Source organism: Cyprinus carpio, chromosome A11, assembly GCF_018340385.1.
Source record: "Cyprinus carpio isolate SPL01 chromosome A11, ASM1834038v1, whole genome shotgun sequence".
Lineage (NCBI taxonomy): Eukaryota > Metazoa > Chordata > Actinopteri > Cypriniformes > Cyprinidae > Cyprinus > Cyprinus carpio.
Window position 1 is genome coordinate 933,442 of NC_056582.1, and position 20,225 is coordinate 953,666.

A 20,225-nucleotide genomic window follows, 5' to 3' on the forward strand; every position below is an offset into this window, starting at 1 on the left:
AAACATATGGATTACACCTGTAGTTGAAGTGCAAGTCAACACTGGAAATTGAAACCATTTTATTTCAAAATTGTTGAACATAGATGCGTTAGGGCCCGTTCGCACAAATCGCCTTCTTGCGTTCGAATACGACTAAATGGAGCGCCACATGGAACAGAACACAGGACACAGACGCGTTTTCATATCGGCGATGCCACAAATGTTGTATCAACGTTAAGGACAGTGTTCTGTTCTGTCATTGCAACGCATTTACTTGGTTCAAGATGCCTTATCAAATTAAAATAAGTTTAAGCTTGTCTGGAGACCCATGCGTTCTGGTCCATTCTGCGGCACTACATCTCGTTTTGGGTGCAACAATGCGTTCTGTGAACAGCTCCTAAACTGATTCTGAATGATTCTCTAAATGTAGGCTAATTGAAATGCAATTGTAATATAAGTGTTCCAGTTTGTTGTTTGGCATCTAACGGGAGCGTTATGTTCTGTGTGTTTTGGCTATTTTACGCGGAGTGTTACTGGTTTGTATAGCAAGAAAACTCTAAAGGAGCAATACAGTATCAACAAAAGTAACTAAGTGAATTAAGGTAAACAAAGTGTGCCGACTTACATCGTTTCATCCCTGAACAAGCCCACATTCATGAGCACACTCTCTCCTCATAGTGAATGAGACGATCTTCACTTACCAGTATAGGTGGTGCAGTGGACCTCTTCAGATCACCCAGTAACTACCTGCTTTAAGGGACGCTTCAGTCTAAACCCGTTTGATAGAGAGAGAGAAAAAAAAAGAAAAAAAAAGAAAGAAAAGAAAAGAAAAAGAAAAAAAAAAGACAAAAATAAGAAAAGTGAAATCCCTGATGGATGTCACAGTGTTGTGACTGTGGCAGTGAGCAGCTCACTACTGCTGTGATCAGAGCTCAGATCTGATCTCCACTGCCTCTCACTGGACAAGAGCCATGTGTCCACCAGCTCTCGAGCCTACAGTTCCTCTACAGCTCACACCGCCTCAAAACACCATGCACTCAGCACCAAACTCCTTACCCTTTATAATAACAGTGTGTTTGTAAACAAACAAAATTCATTAATATATTTATTTATTGCTATTTTTGTTCATCAGTTGGTTATTAATATATGAGCATTATTAGGAGTAGTAGTGGCATTGGTTGTTTATTTCTTTATTGTTATATGCTGTCAATGTTGCATTGAACCTGATTTTTATGGTCTTATGATATAAGTTAATGTCATGTATCAGTATTTAATTTTATTATGGTTTGTTTTGATCTTCTTTATTTTTGACTTGGCATATAAGTGACTCTTTACTGAGCTACAACTCTACAGAATTATTCTAACCCAATGCTTAACTTGACATCTAAATGGGTTTAAATTCATGTGACTTATAGGTTATCAGCACTAATGTAATTGCTCATGAAAGAATCAGTAAGTGGTCTTTGGCATATTAATTGTACCGCTGTCATTTTGAATATTGTGTTTTTATACAAATATTGTGACACTTTTCTTCTGTTGGATATAGAATGGATATAGAATCTATGTTTCTCATGCACTATTACTGCCTTTACATAGTCCGGTCATTCTCAAGAACAACAAGCCTCAAGCTGCAAACTGCTCCAAAGGCTTTCTCCATGCAGCTTAATGAGTCTCATGGATTTTTGATTATTTCTTTATTTCTTTATTTCCTTTTTTTTATTTTTTTTTGTTTTCACATTCACTTGTTCTCTCAACAGGAAGAATTGCTTGGATGGTGGGAGCTCTTAGCTCCCCTAGTGTTCTGAGTAGTATGGAAAAGAGTGACCTACTCACTATACGCCCCTCAATTAAGGGTCAGTTGTCATTTTAACTTGAATGAAGCAGGATGCTGCATAGGGAGAGGCCACCAAAGATGCTGTCAATGGCTCCCTTGAGACAAAATTAGCTGATATTTGCATTTTTTGTAACATAATAAGAAACCTGTCATTTAAACAATCTCTTATTTTTGAGTCTATTTGCTCCCATATCTACAAATCAGATGTGAGCCCAGGCCAATACCTGAGTACTGTGTTTCTTACCAGACCAGACCAGTTCACAAATACATAAACATGTATTCATACATATTCATAAATATACATACAGGTGCCTCTCAATGAATTACAATGTCGTGAAAAAGTTCATTTATTTCAGTAATTCAACTCAAATTGTGAAATTAGTGTATTAAATAAATTCAATGCACACAGACTGAAGTAGTTAAAGTATTTGGTTCTTTTAATTGTGAGGATTTTGGCTCACATTTAACAAAAACCCACCAATTCACACATCTCAACAAATTAGAATATGGTGACATGCCAATCAGCTTATCAACTCAAAACACCTGCAAAGGTTTCCTGAGCCTTCAAAATGGTTTCTCAGTTTGGTTCACTAGGCTACACAATCATGGGGAAGACTGCCGATCTGACAGCTGTCCAGAAGACAATCATTGACACCCTTCACAAGGAGAATAAGCCACAAACATTCATTGCCAAAGAAGCTGGCTGTTCACAGAGTGCTGTATCCAAGCATGTTAACAGAAAGTTGAGTGGAAGGAAAAAGTTTGGAAGAAAAAGATGCACAACCAACCGAGAGAACCGCAGCCTTATGAGGATTGTCAAGCAAAATTGATTCAAGAATTTGAGTGAACTTCACAAGGAATGCATTGAGGCTGGGGTCGAGGCATCAAGAGCCACCACACACAGATGTGTCAAGGAATTTGGCTACAGTTGTCTTATTCCTCTTGTTAAGCCACTCCTGAACCACAGACAACGTCAGAGGCATCTTACCTGGGCTAAGGAGAAGAAGAACTGGACTGTTGCCCAGTGGTCCAAAGTCCTCTTTTCAGATGAGAGCAAGTTTTGTATTTCATTTGGAAAACCAAGGTCCTAGAGTCTGGAGGAAGGGTGGAGAAGCTCATAGCCCAAGTTGCTTGAAGTCCAGTGTTAAGTTTCCACAGTCTGTGAGGATTTGGGGTGCAATGTCATCTGCTGGTCTTGGTCCATTGTGTTGTTTGAAAACCAAAGTCACTGCACGTGTTTACAAAGAAATTTTGGAGCACTTCATGCTTCCTTCTGCTGACCAGCTTTTTGAAGATGCTGATTTTATTTTCCAGCCGGATTTGGCACTTGCCCACACTGCCAAAAGCACCAAAAGTTGGTTAAATGACTGGCCAGCAAACTCACCAAACCTAAACCCCAGAGAGAATATATGGGGTATTGTCAAGAGGAAAATGAAAAAAACAATATGTTAAAGGTGCATTTAATTTAATTTACATGTTTGACAGTAAATGGACAGTTCACCCCAAAATAAACATTTTGTCATCATTTACTCACCCTCATGTTGAGGTCAGTTGGGAGACTTTTGTTTGGAACTTGATGGTGAGTAATTGTTGAAAATCATTTTATTATATATATATAACAGTTTGTTATATTTTTATTGTATATTGCAAAAGGTGTAATTTGTGTGTGTGTGTGTGTGTGTGTTTCGTTCATTCACATCCCCTTGTTCACATATGGAGTACAACAGATAGCATTTGTAAGCTATTAATTTGACAATTATATATGTGGTGTCCTGACTACTGTTAGTATTTAAGTTAAAGAAACTGTATGTAGTTTTGTGTATTTTTGCGAGTTGGGGTCCCCCCACAGTTAAGGGAGTGGAATCCTCTGTCGCAAATACACTGTCGTAATTACAGTGATACAGTAGCTTTACGCATGCATTTGTTGCTGAATAGACATTTGGGAAAGAAACAGAAGCCATTTGCCTGATTAGAAGTGAGTGTGCCGTCAGAATGATTTAGAAACTGATATTTAAAGTAAAAGAAAGTTAAGTGCGCTATTTTGAGTGTGGCTCAAGCATAGAGGTTTCCTACCCGACCTGGGCCTGATGGGTGCCGAAATACTCTTGGGTTTCGGGTTGGGTTCGGGTTCATGTTTACTGCATTAGCTTCAGGTTCGGGTTGTGCTTGGGTTTGTAGCTAAAGTAAAACTATATGCAGTAGGCTACATTGCTTTCATTGACGCTCATACACACACATTACTTGCACACAAAGATCGGAGATCAGCATACACACAGAATCAATGTGGCGCACAGAAATTTTTATTAATAAAATAGCTTAGATACTGACCCGCTGCATTATATTACTCAGCAATGAGGTGGTAAAATCACAGTTTTTGAAGTAACTAGCTTCACTGCATGTAAAGAGAGATGCACAGACGCAGGAAATTCACACACTGGACTTTCATCTCGCTCTCCCTCTCTCTCTTGCTAATTAATTCAAATAAATGATACAATTAATTAATTAAAAAAATGTGATCTTACCGCACTACTTCATCTCTGTGTCTGAATTAAAGCAGGCTAACGAGCCATAACTGACTTATTTTCTTATGTATCCTTTATTTTACGAGGAATTATCCCATTGAAATATAAATCTCTTCTACCAGGGAGTCCTGGCCAAAATGGCAGCACAGAAAGTTTCACACAAACAGATTGCAAACACATAAAATCAAAAATATAATTAAGAATAAAATCTTATCCAGCATCATATGAAAAAATTACATAAATCATAACCTACTATAGGAGAAAAAGGCAGTTTTGCCAAACTCAGAATAGGAACAATTAAGTGTAACTTAGAAGAAATTCTAGTCCTGAGTTACAAGTATAACATGATAAGAGATTAAAAACAATGGCTTGGCAATGAACAGCAACATGTATTTTTCTCCTTTGGTACAAGGAAGACCAACCAGCTAATTTGTACAGTACAAAGCACAGTGATGGGTGCGTGAACATGCATTCGTCACAAAATCACATTGCAGCATGATATATGCAGTCCAACTTCTTTAGTTAGGATAGGTTTTTATGCATATAAACCACATCACCAAAGTCCTACACTGAGAGGAAACAACAAATTCTCTTTTCTGCTTCAAAAGAAAAGCATTTCTTTATACTTTTCATGAATCCTGTCTGAGGTCTTTTGTATGCTCGCCACCAGAGGTCGCCTTAGCATTATATTGACTCTCACACCACACAGACCATTACACGTCACCCTGGACTACATTTCCCATGTTCCATTGCACTGATTGGACTCACCTGCCGCCAATCACACACACACACACACACACACACACACACACACACACACACACACACACTATATAGCACCCACTCAGACCCTTCTCATATCGCTGAGTATTGTTTGCCTTTATCGCTATGTTAGTGATAGCAATGTTACAGAGCCCTTCCGAGTTTGCCTAATTTCTTGTCTTAGTCTTTGTCTCACCTTGAAGTAGCCTGTTTTACCCAAGTCTTGTATCGCAGCCTGTCTCCTCATTTTGTCTGTTTTGTTGCCTGCCTGGGATCTCTTGTCTACCCTGGATTGCCCTTTGTATTGCCTTCTCCGACTTTGTTTGTAATTTGCCTAGACTATTGCCAGTCTGAGGATTACCCATTTGCCTCGCCCTTTGGATTACGTTTGTCGTCGATTAACCCATGCCTGTTTACCAGACTACTCTTTGTCTTACTCTTAATATACCTGTTTGCCATTGTCAGAACCTTGCCTATTTTACAACTGTGTCTTTGTCTAATAAAGCTTTGTAGATAGATCCGCATGCCTCTCATCTCATTCCCTCCGTAACAATACTAAAGAGAAAACCCAATTTAGGTCTGAACTTTAAAAAAAAAAAAATTCAACATGTATATTAAAATCAAGTCCTTCAACAAGCCATAAGTATTTATAGCAATTTACTTTTTCTATACAGTCCCCTTCCAAGGTTAAAATAGATGGAACAGTTATTTTAGTGTGACAACAGGTAAAGATCATAGGTATATTAAATTATTTTTTTAGTATTTAAAACCAATTTCAAATGTAACAATGAAAATTGTAATGAACAAAAAGAGTCTTGTAACAGCTCTATGGCTTGATTCATGGACTGTGCAACTGTGTAGATAATTGTGTCATCAGCATATGAATGTACTTTAGCCATGGTTTTCTCTTGATCTAGGTCATTCATATAAGTTGGAAATAAAACTGGTGCTAAAATAGATCCCTGTGCGATGCCTTTATTTATTTTTATTCATTATATGTAAAAGTGAAATTTTCAACTGAAACACACTGCATTCTTTCTGTCAGATGATTATTAAACCAAATTATATTCATTTACTAAAACCTAAGCAATTGAGTCTTTGCAATAAGATTTTTTAATCTACAGACTGCTTTTGACAGATCAAAAAATAGGGCTGCACAGTGTGGATTTATATTTAAATATGATAATATCATTTGTGATCAGCATAGCTGCTGTTACAGTATTATAACCTGACCGGAAACCCGATTAAAATTCATTTAAATTATTATTTACTGTTAAAATCCATTTAACCTGGTCATTTACAAAAGATTCAAAAACATTTGCCATCACTGATAGCTTTGAGATAGCTCTGTAATTATCTAATTCAGAGGGGTCACCCCCTTTTAACAAAGGGAGAACCATGACTGATTTCCATTCATGCAGGATTACATTTGAAGTTAAGCTTAAATTAAAAATAGCAGTGATTGGTTCCACTATATAATCTGCCGAAAAAAAAAAAATAAAAAATAAAATTACAATCTAAATTTGATAGAGCTTTGTGAACTTCTGCAACTAGAAAAGGAGTAAAAGTAAAAAGCTGAGTAGGATGACATTTCTACTTCAACACTCCCTTTTATTTTAACCCTTTAGGCACCAGGGTTTTTTGGAAAAAATGCTGTATTTTGACATCAAGATTTCAAAAGCTTGTGTCTTGAAAGGGCTTAAAGACAGGGATCTACTGTAAATTAGAAAAATGTTGGGCATGACCACAAGTTTATGTAGGGTGTAAATATACTCATCTAATTTGCATATTATGACTTCATCAGGTGGTGGCCATCTCGAATTTCATAATATTCAGGAAATAGTAGATGTTGAATTGATGTTTGAACTTATTTGCATGTTTTTTTGTGTGTGTGTGTGTGTGTGTCTTTTTATCCTCATTCCAAATAATCAGAAAAAATGGAAGCCAACAATAAAACAGGAGAAAGTACTAAATTATTAATATATTACTATACTATATAGTAGTAAAACGCATGTGAACAGTAACCTACTTTTTGATCAGTTCATCGGTAATATTCAGGAAATAACAGATATTGAATGGATGTTTGAACTTATTTGCATGTTGTTGTTTTTTTATTTTATTTTTATTTATTTTATTTTATTTTGTTTTTATTATTTTTTTATCATTCCAAATGATCAGAAAAAAAAAAAAAAAAAAAAAAAAAAAAACGGAAAAAGTAGTAAATTATTACTGTATTACTGTGCCATAGTAAAATGCATGCTATTTTTGATCAGTTGACCAGCTATCTGCCCAATCAGGTATCTAGGTGACACAGTTTATAGTTCTTGAGAGTATGGTCCCAACTCTCATTGCATGGCACAGCGCAGAGCGCAACTACTCCACACTGACTGCACATGTACTGTCTCCTGGCGGCCCTTAGAGCATGCGAGATCAGCAACAGCTCTCCTATGGACACTTTGACCACATTCACCCCTGCCAACCACATCCCTGTTGGGCAAAGGGTCGAAATGATCATTTGTTTGTGCTTCGTGAACACTCTCGCCTTGCACAGTGGCACCATTGCACTGCAAATATGTACTGGGAGAAGCGCGACTATTAGACAACTGATCATCATTTCCAAAAGGCAAATATTCCCCTTCAGAGTCAGAATCAGCGAATAACATGTGCAACACATCCTCACGGTACAACTTTTTATTAGCCATTTGCAGATTTTCTTTCACAAATCTCACCATTTACTCACTCTCTATGAACTGAACTGTTTCCGCGTCAATGACACGAGAGCTCACTTGCTCTGCTATTTCCTCGAACACTTTGAATAGGAACATGACGTAATGTTGGACTAGAATCGAAGTACTTCATGTCTGCCATCTAGTGGTAGGGAATACAAATGAGATATTACACCATATTAGGAACTATAGTCTATTTTATTAAGTATGACGTCTTGTCGCAATTTTGCGACTTTGGGGCTAAATGGTGGGTTAATTGGTTAACAGATGTTCAGGAGCAGACCCCAAACGATCACCTGACTTCCCGAAACCTCCATATATCAGGCCACCTCATACTGTACTGTTTGTTTCTTTCTCCCGAACGACAGATGGACTCCCCTGGTCTGGACTGCATTCTGTTCGATTCAATGTCACTAGCTTCACTTGAGGATCACCTTTCATCGTCCCGATCACAGTCGTTTCCCAGGCGCTCGCGTTCAGTCGCGCACATTCCGGGCCATGAGCATCCACTCCCAGGCTCATCTCAGGAGGACTCTGAGCTGTTCCCGTGGCTTCACCCTCTCATTCAGTTGGATCCGAGGGCCGAGATCGCCATCATTGTTTGCGTGGTGGACGCAGAAACGGAATTCTCACTCTCCTCGTGATCTGCTTCTCCAGTGTTTCCTCAGCACTCCCATTGCATGTCTTTCAGAATCCAGAGCTGAGGACAACTGAACCAAGGATTGCCTTCAACATGCACTTAAATCCAAGGTATCCAATTCAATTGTGCAGATAACAAAGTTATTTCAACTGTATTCAGTATCAATAAAACTTCTGTCATGACAATCTTTGATCCCTCAGCACTTCCGGCAACTCCTAGGGAGTCACTCTCCATCACATGTGACGTCATGAGAATTCTCCTCCACAGCATCAGACAGCAGCTCCCTCTAGCAGGCAAGACATAATTCCACCTGCACTCGCTCAATCTGATCTCTCCCAAAATTCTTTTCTTCTCTATGCTCACAGTCTGCTCATAAAACTCCGCTCAAACATCCTTTCATCCCAACATCTATTCCTATAGCCTTCCCTTCCGCTGATTACAGCAAGACGGCTCACAGCCCAAAGACACGCAGGCTGGTTAAATTGAACATTCTAAATTGTTCCCTCTTGACTCATATGTATTACTGGATTAACTGGATTTCACCATGAAATATAGCCACATATGCCGGTATGACTTAAATAAACAAACAATCAGCAATATGGCTCCGTGTTTTCTAATAATTATCTATAGCTACTTTTAAATTCCAGATGCCCGTTCACTGTCCCTTGAGACTTTACCTCACGCCAAAGTCCTTTTAAGACAAGTCATGTCACTCAGCAGCCATCTTTGAAATGCCTCTCAGGCATGCAATAGCAACTCCTATTTCTTTGTATGGGGAAACGTCAAATTCCCTAAAACTGTTCACTAAGCTTATGATTAAATTTCATATTTGAAATCACCAAAGAAATCTGAAAACAACTGTCATAAATGTTGTTACTTTTGCTCAAATAGCATTATTAAAAGCTTCATTATTCAGGCTAGATCAGTCAGTGTGCATGTGCAGTCCTAAGCGCACATCTCAGACTGTTTCTATAGCAACCGGGACGCTTCTAACTGTTTGCTGGCCAATTTAGAACAGGGATACCATGGTCCTTAAACCAGGTACTGGTAGCTTTGGCACTGTGTGCAGGTGCCAAGTCCTGTTGGAAAATGGAATCTGCATCTCCATAAATTGGTCAGCAGCAGGAAGCATGAAGTGCTCTAAAACTTCCTTGTATACGGCTGCGTTGACCTTGGACCTCAGAAAACACCAGCGGATGACATGGCACCCCAAACCATCACTGACTGTGGAAACTTTACACTGGACCTCAAGCAACGTGGATTGTGTGCCTCTCCTCTCTTCCTCCAGACTCTGGTACCCTGATTTCTTAAGGAAATGCAAAATTTACTTTCATAAGAGAATATAACTTTGGACCACTCAGCAGCAGTCCAGTCCTTTTTGAAGTGAGACGCTTCTGACGCTGTCTGTTGTTCAAGAGTGGCTTGACACAAGGAATGCGACAGCTGAATTTAATGTGCTTGGACACAGAGCTCTGTGAACAGCCAGCCTCTTTTGCAATGACCTTTTGTGTCTTGCCCTCCTTGTGCAAGGTGTCAATGGTCGTCTTTTGGACAACTGTCAAATCAGCAGCCTTCCCCATGATTGTGTAGCCTACAGAACTAGACTGAGGCTGCATTTACACTGCAGGTCTTGATGCCCAAATCCGATTTTCTGACTATATCCGATTTTTTTGACGACCCGCTTACATCATCTTTTAAAAGTGACCCGTATCCGATTTTTGCATTTACACTATACACTGCTGACCCGGAAAATGAAGTAAAACAGCACGAAATACAATGGATGCCGATGCAAATAAAATTATACAGTGTTTTGCTTTCCACAATATTTTGAAAAGTCAACAAAAAAAAATCAGCAAAACATTGGTCTCGTACGGCGGAGAAAAAATCGCTTAAACCGTGCCTCCCCATATCTCGTGACATGTCTTCTAACACAGATTTATTTCTGTAACAACCCTGCATTTTTGCCTGCACTGTCTCTTCGCCCCAAAGACTTAAAAGACATGAAACCTCCGCATTGCTCCACTGTGTGTATCCTTCGTCCTCCATCGCGCCTATAATAAGTCATGTGATCTCAGTTGGTGGTGTCCACCTGAGTTGACGTCATTTTTTAAATGACATACGACTCGCATTTACTGGGGAATATCCGATTTGTCTGCTTACATGGCACATGCAAATGCACGTATCCGATTCATATCCGATTTATTACCACATATGAATGAGGCCTGAATCCGATCTGAGAAAATCGGAATCCATGCATTATTTTCCTGCTTACACGTTCACCGGTCATGTCCGATCTGTGCCACATGAGAGGAAAAAATCGGAATTGGGTCACTTGAACCATGCAGTGTAAATGGGGCCTGAGAGACCATTTAAAGGCCTTTGCAGGTGTTTTGAGTTAATTAGCTGATTAGAGTGTGGCACCAGGTGTCTTCAATATTGAACCTTTTCACAATATTCTAATTTTCTGAGATACAGAATTTGGGATTTTCCTTAGTTGTCAGTTATATTCATCAGAATTAAAAGAAATAAACATTTGAAATATATCAGTCTGTGTGTAATGAATGAATATAATATACAAGATTCACTTTTTGAATGGAATTAGTGAAATAAATCAACTTTTTGATGATATTCTAATTATATGACCAGCACCTGTATACCTCCCAATCTCACTCTCTCCCTACCTCGCTCTCTCACTCTCTCTCTCTCCCTCTCTCCCTCCCTCACTCTACCTCCTCCCCCACCAATATCCTGTCATCCTCAATAACACCCCCCACTCAAAGACATCCTTTCATCCTAGCATCCATTCTTCCACCCTTCCTTCAGCCATTTTTTTCAGCAATATGGCTCTCATGGATCCTAATTATTCTGAATAGCTACCCTTACAGTCCAGAAGCCTCGTCCAGCGCCACTACCTCACGCGGTGCAGTCTGAACTCCTTCAACCTCCAATTCTATTCCAAATGGTCTATCCATTTCTCTCTCATCAATACCCTCTCATCCTGCCATCTAGCAACAAGTTGGCTCAAAACCCACTCACAAACATCCTTTCATCCCAACATCCATTCTTCCACCCTTCCTTCAGCCGTTTACAGCATACGGCTCCCAATTTTCTAATGATTCAAACAGCTACTTCTGCAGTCCAGGTGCCTCATCCAGTGCCCAAGGGACCCTACCTCACGTGGGTCAGCCAGGACTCCTCCAACCTCCAATTCCATTTCCTCTGGTCTACCACCACCTACTCGGCCAGCTTCAGCAGTCCATCACCTTCTGTCTCAGTAGCTCTATGCTCACAAATAATTCAGCAGCAGGTCATCTACAGCAGTCCATACAAGGGTCATTCAGGAGCCCTCTTAACCCTGAACTCTACTGCTGGATATTCACATTTTAAACATCCCTTTACATGAACTTGTGGAGCCCCCTCACATCCAGCTTCAGCATGCTCAATTACAGCCCCCCCTTAAAAACCAAAACTACCCCATGCAAATCAAACCCCTCCAGTTATTCCAATGCTGATAGAAATGTCCCTCAGTAAACATTAACCTTTCACACAGAATCACAAAAGGTCCCTTCAACAAACTTTTTTTTTGTCATACATATCAGCCCTATAGGTATCATTTATAATCAACTTATCTTCTCCCCACGACACTCACATTCCATTAACTGTATCATCACAACCCCAGAATACTCCATGCAATACAATACTGTCGACCATGCCAGCAGACTCATTCACTTAGCAGGCCGCGGAGCTTGGCTCGCCAAAGCCGATACCACTAACGCCAAGTCTTGCCTATCCATCAAGAATCTGGGGAGGCTTCTGGGAAGGTGCCATTACTTCACCGTAAGCCACATTTGATTGCAGAAGCAGCCCTAGGATTTTAGACTCTCTTTACGAAGCTACGATGGATTCTTACTAACAACCAAAGACTCCTTTACGTCCTTCACCTCCTCGAAGACTTAAAACCGTTGCACCTTAATCTGCACCACCATAATTAGGATTTTCACACTAATCTACATTTTCACTGAACTCTGCCTTCCATTATCAGAGTAGAAACCTCAGAGCTTCACACTTCCTCTGAGCTAGACAAATGTATTAAGCATCAGCTACAAGGACTTCTAGGCCACCTTAACAATCCCATCCGGATAATTCCTCAAGGGAAATCCTTCGCATCAGACATTCTGTCAAAAGCAGCAAGCATCCCTTCTCCTAGGAAAGAGTCACATTAGATAAGCATACAATGGAAATGTGCCTCTGGCAACAACACCTCTCATCATGGAACAACATTTCTTTTCCATAATGTATATAAGGATCAGCGCAAGCAACTCACATTCAGGTCTTTGCTGAGGAGCCGATCCAAGTGACCCGGCCATACTGCGGCACAGCGATGTGGCAAAGGGATGCAACATCTCGTTGCTCATAGGAGGACTTACAAAAGCAGTTATCCACCGAGTGGCGGTGATACACATGAATCTCTGAGGTACCCAGCCCGCAGGGTGGAAGTTTCAACGACAGAGCTGGCAAGGTGACTTGCCAAGGGAAAGACACACGCTACCAAGAGACTTACTATGGAAATACACTTGTGGGATTGCCCAAAAATAGGGGAATCACAACGCATGAAGGCACCTAGTCCAACACAGGGGCTGACCGATAGGGCATGCACGCAAGTGCTGGACATCAACAGTGAAACAAAAATGTGCTGGCAAGGCAATAAACACATAACCCAGGGTTCTGAACTGAGGAACTCACCTGAAGGGAATAGCGCACGCATCCAGTCCGTTGAGTGGAATGGTGCAGCAAGTGGATTGACACCGAGCAGGTCCTTTTACTGGCCTGAAGGGGCGAGTACCCAGGAGGACACTGGCTCTACATAGAGATTATAAAATCTCGCAAATGTGTTAGGTGTCACCCAGCCTGCAGCTCTACAGATGTCTGTTAGTGAGACGCCATGCGCCAGCACCCAGGAGGAGGCTACACGCCTAGTTGAGTGAGCTCTCACCCCTAGGGGTATGGCAGGTCTTGAGCCTGATAAGCCAGGACAATAGCATCCACTATCCAGTGGGATAACCTCTGCTTGGAGACAGCCTTTCCCTTCTGCTGGCCTCCGTAACAAACAAAGAGCTGGTCTGAGGTCCTGAAGCACTGAGTTCTGTCTATGTAAGTGCAGAGCACACGTACTGGACAGAGCAGTGCCAGGGCTGGGTCTGCCTCCTCCAGGGGCAGCGCTTGCAAGTTCACCACCTGATCTCTAAAAGGAGTGGTGGGAACTTTGGGGTGACATACCCAGGCCGGGGTCTCAAGATAACGTGAGAGTTGGCCAGCCCGAATTCCAGCCGCACGCTTCATCAAACTGAAAAATGCCTGCAGGGGCCCCGCCCTCTTAACTGAAGCCAAAGCCGTCAGGAGCGCAGTTTTCAATGATAAAAACTTTAGCTCTACTGAGAGAAAGGGTTCGAAGGGAGCCCTCTGCAGTGCAGATAGAACCACTGCAAGGTCCCAAGAGGGAACTTGATGAGGGTGAGGCAGATTGAGCCTCCTGGCCCCTACTCAGGAACCTGATTCGATTGATGACCAGATCTGTACTTCCCAAGAGACTTACCATCAACAGGTTCATGGTGAGCCGAAATGGCAGACACGTAGACCTTAAGGATTGAAGGAGACAGCCTTCATTCCAACCCTTCCTGAAGAAAGGAAAGCACTGACCCGATCAGGCATCTCCAGGGATCTTCACAACGTGAAGAACACCAAGTGACGAAGAGGTTCCACTTCAAAGCATAGGTATGTCTGGTAGACAAGGCTCTAGCCGAAGTGATGGTAGTTACCACCCGAGGTGGCAAGGTACCTAAACCTTCCGTGACCCATCCAGAACCCACACATGTAGGTTCCAAAGACGCGGGTGCCAGAGGATGCCCTGTCTCTGAGAAAGAAGGTCCATCCTCAGAGGAATTGGCCAGGGAGGGGCTGTCACGAGGAGTAAAAGTTCGGGGAACCAGGTCCGGCCGGGCCAATGAGTGCAACCATGAGTACCTGCTCCTCGTCCTTCCTGATCTTGCACAACGTCTGTGCATGAAGGCTCACTGGGAGAAACGCATACTTGCGCAGGCCCAGCGGCCAGCTGTGTGCCACAGCGTCCGTGCCAAGGGTGCCCTCGGCTGATGGAACTGCTGCAGTGGATGCAATATGCCCCAGGAGCTTCTGAAATAATTTCAGTGGAACCGCTCTCTTGCCCTTGAATTGACTTTTCAGCAGGCAATTCAGCAGTGATTGCGCGCGCTCGTTCGTAAGCTGCGCGAACATGGCGACTGAGTCTATTTCCATACAGAGAAAGGAGATCCTCTGCACAGAGGAGAGTTTGCTCTTTTCCCAGTTGACCCGAAGACCCAGACGGGCGAGGTGTCTGAGAACCAGATCCCTGTGCTCGCACAACCGTGCTCGAGAGTGAGCTAGAATCAGCCAGTCATCAGGTAGTTGAGGTCAGTTGGTCCAGTGGCAGAACAAAAAGAAAACAAGCCTTCCTCCGGGGGAAGGAGTGGTCCTGCTACCATCTCCTGAAGAGCTGACATCCCCAACTCTGGGTCGCCCGTCTCAGGAATGCCTTAGGCCTGACACTTGGCAGGATTGGGGACAGAGACGGGCTGCGCCGCCATTCTGCGGCAATCTCGCTGCGGCTGGGGTGGAGGCTGCTGCTGTGGCCAAGTGGGAGTGGAGAAGGCCACAGAGGGGCACCCTCGGTGACGAGCAGGCTGTTGTGGCTGAGCCGGCGGCAGTGTGGAGGCAGCAGCAGGCCACCGGGGCAGAATATGCTTGATGGCCTCAGACTGCTTCTCGGCAGCAGAGAACTGCTGGGCAAAAAGAGGCTAGCCTGGGAGACCGGGGAGTTGAGGAGCTGAGTCCGATCAGACTCTCTCATGTCTGTCAGGTTTAGCCATAGGTGGTACTCCTGGACCACCAAAGTGGACATCACCTGACCCAAGGAGCGCGCAGTGATCTTTGTTGCCCGGAGATCGAGGTTGGTAGCAGTGCAAAACCTCTGGGTCAGCACTGCCCCCATGCAGCTCTCTGAGCACCTTGGCCTGGTAGACCTGAAGGGTTGCCATGGCGTGCAGGGCAGAAGCGGCCTGACCAGCAGCTCTGTAAGCCTTGGCCACAAGCGTGGATGAGAACTTACAGGCTTTGGAGGGAAGCTTGGGACCACCACGCCATGTGGAGGTGCTCTGAGGACACAATTGCATCGCAACAGAACGCTCCACTTGGGGTATCCCAGCATACCCCTTGGCTGCTCCACCATCGAGGGCACTGAAGGCGGAGGAAGCACCAGAACAGTTTCGGGCAGTTTAAGGTGCCTTCCATGAATTGGTCACTTCCTGCTGCACCTCCAGGAAGAAAGGAACCGGTGGGGGGTGCTGGCGATCAGGATTCCACTCGAGCCCGATGCTCTCAGCTGCCCGGGAAAGCATGGCCATCAGCTCGGGATCAGACTCGGGCAACGCTGGAACCCCCGAGGGAGCATCTGTGTCCACAATGCACAGGGTGATCTTTTTAACCTGTTCACCTGCACCCAGACGTCAGCATCCTCAACTCGCCTTGTTTGCACTTGTCAATATTTACAAATAGATAAAGTGAAACGGGACAAACTTAATCTTGACAAACTATATATCATTATAAAGATCTAAGCCTTAAGCATCGACAACAGGTCGCTTTTTTTCAATGAAAAGCTTATAAAGAATGTATTTGCAAAATTTGTGTAAGCAGTACACATCAAAACATGAAGAATAAAAATGCAGTACATACCAGATTTGTCGTAATTAAAAGTCGAACACATCCACAGCTGTAAATCCCGGTTTAGTTAGAAAGGCAAGGGTCCACTGAACGACATCTCATGGAGCACGTTTAGTCCAACAAAGCAATAACGTTGTAATATGGATTACAATTCCTTTGTTTACGTTTCAGTTCTTCAGGACAGAATTGTTTGTGTCCATTATGGAATAACTCACGCACAGAAACTGCATCTTGGTAGTAAAAAAACGGCATGGTTTTGTAGCATATAGTGTCACAAATAGAATGAGACGATCCACCTAAAAAAAAAGTGGAAGATAGGCGGAAGATTGTTTATTTGAATTCTGGCGCTCTCTCGTGACGGCTCTTCTTCTTCTTCTTCTTCTTCTTGTAGAATGCAGGCAGTGTAGACGCTGCTGAGCTTATTACTGCCCTCCACAGGTCAAAGTTTGCACTAAATTCTTATATACAGTCCTGTATCATGCAAGAACTGAAGAACTGCCTTGGAGATCAGTTTATGCTCATCACTGTGACCAAACAAAGATAAAAGTGAAAAAGCCTTAAGAATGGCAAGCAGCAAGAATTGTTTAGATTTCCAAATACATGCAGTATTTTTTTTTTTAATGCAATTAAGTTTAAAGTAATGAATTTTTAAGTTTTTTTTTTTTTAAATGTTTGGTTACATTTTGGTCTGTTATTCTTACATATGTATACATATATGTGATTTTGCATGTTTCCAACAATTAAATTTGTATTATTTATATAATTTAAAGTGGTATTATTCTTGGTCAGTGACATGACATCATTTTCATCATCTTTTACAAAATCTTCCAGAGATTTTTAAGAGATTTTTGTAATAAATACACCATGCACATTTAAATACACCATGCACATTTAAAATGCTAATTCAAAAAGCGCAAAAATATAACACAGAATTAGCTACCAGAATACATATATATATAATAAAAAAAAAAAAAAATAATCAAAACAAAATAGTTTTTTTATTTTTCTGCTGCCCTTTATAATATATTTAAATATATATATATTTATACATATAATATATATATATAAAATATATAAAATCCAAATTAGCTAATAGCTAGTCCCATCAAAAAGGTTTGGTTTACTGTCCAAATTAAAAGTCCCTCAAAAAGGCTGGCTGAAGACAAATGCACTAGATAAAGTAGACAGAACAGGACAGGATAAAGTAGAGACTCTCAATGGAGAATCGGTTCAACACTGCAGCTGGAATTGCCCGCCAGTTCAGTGCTGAACAGGGTAAGTATCTGTCTCGGCACATTTAAGAGAAGTTGGACTTAAAACACACTCTGCAGTGACCAAGCCTCTCATTAGTAGAAATAATCAAAAGGCTAGAATGCAAATATGGCAAAAAACAAACAAACAAATAACACCCACAAACATTATATGTGTTTATGTAATTAATGTTATCTGTCATTAGCATTCAGCAGACATGACAAACAAAGTAGGTAAACAACCAATCATTACAGGGTATTGATGTTTAGAAGTGATATTACGTTACGATTGACAGATGTATATCTTCTTGTATGATAGAGCAAGGATAAACACACCATGCACATTTAAAATGCTAATAATGTATGACCATAACTCCTGAGTATGATAATTACATTATCAGATAATCAAGCTGCCCAGAACACAAAAATATATTTTTCAAAAAAAAAAAATCAATCAAAACAAAATGATTTTTTTTTTTTTTTTTTTTGGTTTTGACCACAGAATTAGCTAATAGCTAGTTTACATCTGCTGCCCTTTACAATAGGTTTAAGGTTTACAATAACAAAAATTAATTCAAGTCCCTCAAAAAGGCTGGCTGTCCACGGAAGACAAATGCACTAGATAAAGTAGACAGAACAGGACAGGATAAAGTAGAGACTCTCAATGGAGAATCGGTTCAACACTGCAGCTGGAATTGCTCTCCAGTTCAGAGCTGAACAGGGTAAAAATCTGTCTCGGCACATTTAAGAGAAGTTGGACTTAAAGCGCACTCTGCAGTGACCAAGCCTCTCATTAGTAGAAATAATCAAAAGGCTAGACTCACCTTTGCTGAGAAGCAGTTTAATTTATTTGGGTCTGATGGGAAATATTTTGTTTGGCGTCAAACTGGGGAAGACTGAGCCCCAAGTGTGTCAAGAAGTCAGTGAAAGGTGGAGAAGGAATTGTCATGGTTTTGGGGATGTTTTCTGCAGCAGTAGTTGGGCCTCTTATGCAGCTACATGACAGAGTGAATGCAAATATTTATCAGGACCTCCTTCAGCAACATGTGGTACCTTCATTGCAAGCATCTCCCAATCAGCCTGCAATTTTCATGCAAGACAATGCCCTCATCACTCTACAAAACAGGCAACGCAATTCCATGAAGCTAAGAACACTGAAATAATTAAATGGCCAGCTCGGAGTCCTGATCAAAACCCGATTAAAAATCTCTGGAAGATCCTCTGTGACAAAGTTATGGCTAAGAAAACCATTACAGTCACCGAACTATGGAAGACACTGGAAAAAGAGTAGACCAAGATCACACCAGTGCAGTGTGAGAAACTAGTGATTTCCTGAGGCCACAGATGTGCTGAAGTCATTCAAAGCAAGGCCCTCTAACGTCCTACTAACAGTAACAGTTTCTGACAGCTGTAAACCTCCCAAAATTTTGTTGTAATATTCTTTTGTACTACAGTGGCTACTGTTCTCTATTTTTGATCACGGTGTTTTCCACAAAATAAAAATTTTTGTTGAAATGCCTTGGTTATTTTGTCCAACATGTTAGTAGGACAGTGGAATACCCACAGCTAATATTCCTTTAAATTCTGAGGGATGAAGATAAACAATATTTAAAAAAAAAAAAAAAAAAGTATTTATAGATTGTTGTCTAATTCTGATCTCCACTATACAGTTTGTCGTATCTGCAAACTCATTTAAACCCTTTCCAACAATGACTGTATGATTTTGAGATCCATCTTTTCACATTGAGGACAACTGAGGGACTCATATGCAACTATTACAAAAAGATCAAACACTCACTTATGCTCCAGAAGTTATAATTATATTAATACATTGCAAACTGATTTCTTTTGATGTTTGCCAGTTATGTCCCACCAATTGAACATTTCTTCATCTGAAAATCTAGTATCAATATATTCTTTCTTGAGTTTGCACAAGGTAGGCTCAACTTTTTTGCTCCATAAAGCAAACAATGTGTCACTTTTGTTAGAGATTTTCCCTTCCATCTCTGAGGAGATAATCTGAATGTTGTCGGATTGTACAGTAATGGGACTACTGAAGCTACTTACAACCTTCTAATTTCTGTATCATGCAAATGGATAATAAAAACATACTTACCCACTCCATGGTCAGAAGGTCAGCTTTAATCCATTCACAAGATCAACTGTGAAAAATTTCCTCATTCTGATGACCGTTCAAAGTAAATCTCAGAAAACTCACTGCAAGGGATCCTGGGTTTCGGCACCATCTGTAAGGGTGGTTTCCCTACAGTGGTTCAGGCTGTAGGATTGCCGAATGACTAAAGAAACGTTATCAGCACAATGGTATAAAACTGTATGTTTCTTGTCTATTACCACCCACTGCCACTTATACCAACGATGGAAATAAGCGCAGTTACAATAGCTAAATATGTGGGAGAGTGTTGCTATTAAACCAATACATAACATAGAAATAAGAATCACTTCAAAGAAAAAATTCAATCCAGACTAATTCAAAGGCAAAACCTTCCAAAAGGAGTGCAAAACCTACGCAGAATTCCCAGGCAAACTCCACCAATGGGAGATCCTTGCGGCCAGGGTGGGGAATCTCGCAGTGATCTCCACGATCACGTGGGGGAGGGTATGGAAAACAAAATACTTTCAAAACACGGAAACCAAAACATGGGGAGAAGGGTCACCACTGTTTGTCGGTCCTGTCTTCTGTCACGGGTGCGTACTGTGCTGGAGCGAGGAGACGCGGTG

At 41.4% G+C, this 20,225-nt stretch overlaps 1 protein-coding gene across 1 annotated transcript in view; it reads right to left on the reverse strand.

Annotated features, from left to right (window-relative positions):
- Positions 1–945, reverse strand: part of LOC109058054 (sodium- and chloride-dependent GABA transporter 3-like) — a 28,335-nt gene extending 27,390 nt beyond the window's left edge. Inside the window, exon 1 of the mRNA XM_042765806.1 lies at positions 681–945. The gene's annotated coding sequence lies outside the window, so the exon portion shown is untranslated. The remainder of the gene's footprint in view (positions 1–680) is intronic.
- Positions 946–20,225: the final 19,280 nt, after the last annotated feature.